We start from the raw sequence: 3,007 nt of genomic DNA on the forward strand, positions 1-3,007 counted from the left end.
TTTATCCTGGCCTATTATTTTACTCATATTTAGAGGCTTGACAGACATTAGGGTATGATTAAATTAGCCCTTCAGGCTCAGTATTTTATTCATTGAACTTCGAGTTGTATTTTGAAACTCATAAGTTATGATTTCAATTACAACTTTCGTTTTATGTCATGATTGTGCTTAGATATGATACACCAAGAGCTCACTTGAAACTCTTAGCGAGATCAAGTGTCTTGTCTCATTCAGAGTGCAGACTCGGATCGTGACACATTAGTGAGATTCCCAATATTAGTTACAAAATGACAATCTAGGAGTTATTAGGCGGCTGCTTTGGTTTTACCAAGTCATCATTTAAATAAGAAGAAGAGATACAAATTTCTAACTATAAATGAAAAAAAAGAAATGGATTAAAATAAATGAAAAAGGGTCTAAATTGCCCCTCACTTATTGAAAATGATACAAAAATATCCTCTATCCACCTATTAGCTCCATTATACCCTTCACGATACCTTTAAAGTGCATATTTTCCTTTATTTTAAAAGCTCCCAAATTAAACCCCCCAAAAAATCGTTAATGGCGTGGTTCCTTCACCCCCTTTTTTTTCATCATATAGTTAATTAAATTAATTTAAAATTCCCAACCCGCAACCCAAATCTCCAATTAAAAAGACCTGTCCCATTACTTTAATCCGTATATCCTAAACTCTTAAACCATTACCTCTACATCAACATTTCTTTAATTGCATGGTTGAATCGATATTTTTTTTATAAGGACCAATGGGGGTAACCACTTCATTAAAATAAAGGGTAATGTAGAGCCCAAAGGAGTATGTGAGGGGTATAATGAAGCTAATAGGTGGGAGGAGGATATTTTTGTATTGTTTTCAATAGATGAAGGGCATTTAACTTTTTTTGTATAAAATAAATGATTAATCTGAACGTCAGAGTTTCTCTTTAGTACGGTATATTTACAATCAAGGAGATCAAAAGAGAAATTGAAACTTAACTTGAGAATTGTGAGAAACTTGAGGTACAATTCAAAATAATATTATTGAGTCCAACTTAAATGAATTTCGTTGGTCAAGATTGAGAAAAATCATTTCAAGAAACCACCAAATTAAATATGCGTTTCTCATCTAAACACAATATTATATTTAATTGAAGTTTTAATATAGCAATAACATTGTTATTTCCTCTAATTGTATAACTTAGTTCCAAGTAGAAAATGGTTGTATTTTTATGGTTAATTGAGACGAATGCATATAATTAAAGGAAAATAACATGTTGTATACGGTATAATTGAAATAATTTCCTAAGAGTTGAGGTTTTCAATTGGAATAAGATATAATTCGAGTATTCTAAATGAAATATCTTGAAAATTTTATGAAGCTGATTATGTATTAAGCTTTAAAGAAGAGTGATTTTCTTGAATTGTTAGAAACATTTTTATCATATTAATGATACTTCATTAATGTTCATTTTGAAACCATTGAATGCAGAGGAACCAAAATAAATGATTCATCTAAACGTCAAAGTTTTTCATATCTTAATTAAATGAAAGAAAATATTTATTCACCCATAACGTATGTAAAATATCTAAATTCTAGCAATTGCTTCTAGTATTTATATGCTACAACATGTTCTTTCACAAAGTGGAAGTTTAAATCATACATTTTTGTGCTATTAGAAGAAAAGGTATGCAATAATTTTTTTAGTATTCATGCTTTTGTACATTTCTTTGAATCTTAATATTCATGCTACTATATTGAAATACAATGTTCATTCTTTACACTAGAAATTTATTGGTTAAGAATGTCTTTTACCGATATTCGACCCACTTATTTAAGTTTATAGACATTGAAAGTGTTTGGAAATAATTTTTTTACTCCATTATATCATACGAATGCAATAGAAAAACTATTATGTTAGTTGTTTTAAACAACATTTAAATTTTTGGATGAAGGCAAAACAATTGAAAATGCAAGGGCAAGGATGACATCTTGGCACAAGGAAAATATTTTGAGATGCCATTTTAAGAATTCAAATTGATCTAATCCTAATAGAAATTATGATATATCTTCAGAGAAGTGAACATCAATGTGTTTTAGATGTAACATATATCTACATTTAATAATCAATTGAAATATTCAAAAAATCAATTAAGTGGTGGACTTTTTGTTTATACAATATTTCAGATTTGAATTTAACTGTGGTTATGAAACTCTTTAATGTTACAAAACAAGTAGTTATTTCTGCAGGAAATATGAATAAAATGATTGCTTGTGATCGGATGATGAAATTGGAGCAGGCTTATATTATTTTCTTTATATTGTGTACGTCATTAGCAAATTCATGCAAGACATACCCTCCCGTAGTAGAGCATAACTGTTATTGTGCGTGCATTGACTTCTCTATCAATGCAAGAGATGCTGCAGCTACACCGGAGGTTGGAGAACTGTGTAGAGAAGGATCATTTCTAGACTTCAATTGTGACCTTAAGGATGCATATGATGAGGCTGTTGATAAAACACCTTTCCTAGACTTAGAACCTGCAGAATGTCCTCAGTATTATATTTAGACTATATTCACATGCTTTAATATAATTTTACATCTTTATTTATTTTTCAAATAAAAATAACTTTATAATGTCATTACGATAATAATATTTCTTGTTGACAAAAATACATGCAATGACTAGTACTGAATGCTTTATTAAATTCTAGCTAATTCGCTAATTTTATAACCTTATAAATATATTAGTAAAAGTGGATACATTTACACTTAAGTCAGAAATACATTAAAGTTTCTTAAAGATTTTACAATAGTCATGATATACTCAATATTTTAGAATTTGAATCGTAATGCTAAAAATTCATGCAGACATTAGTGCAATTTTGATTTAACTAGAATAAATCTGTCAAAAATAATAAAAAGAATCTTGTTCTGTAATGTTATGATATATGTCTAATACATAAATTTCATATGAAGGAGGATCTAACCATCATGATGAATTTTTTTTT

At 28.7% G+C, this 3,007-nt stretch overlaps 1 long non-coding RNA gene across 1 annotated transcript; it reads left to right on the top strand.

Annotated features, from left to right (window-relative positions):
• The first annotated feature begins 1,558 nt into the window (after nucleotides 1–1,558).
• Nucleotides 1,559–2,638, top strand: LOC124895453. Its single transcript, XR_007051723.1, has 2 exons — nucleotides 1,559–1,682; nucleotides 2,246–2,638. It is a non-coding gene; the product is annotated as an uncharacterized LOC124895453 (long non-coding RNA).
• The last annotated feature ends 369 nt before the right edge of the window (nucleotides 2,639–3,007 follow it).

The sequence above is a fragment of the Capsicum annuum genome, unplaced genomic scaffold (assembly GCF_002878395.1).
Source record: "Capsicum annuum cultivar UCD-10X-F1 unplaced genomic scaffold, UCD10Xv1.1 ctg82285, whole genome shotgun sequence".
NCBI classification, from domain to species: domain Eukaryota; kingdom Viridiplantae; phylum Streptophyta; class Magnoliopsida; order Solanales; family Solanaceae; genus Capsicum; species Capsicum annuum.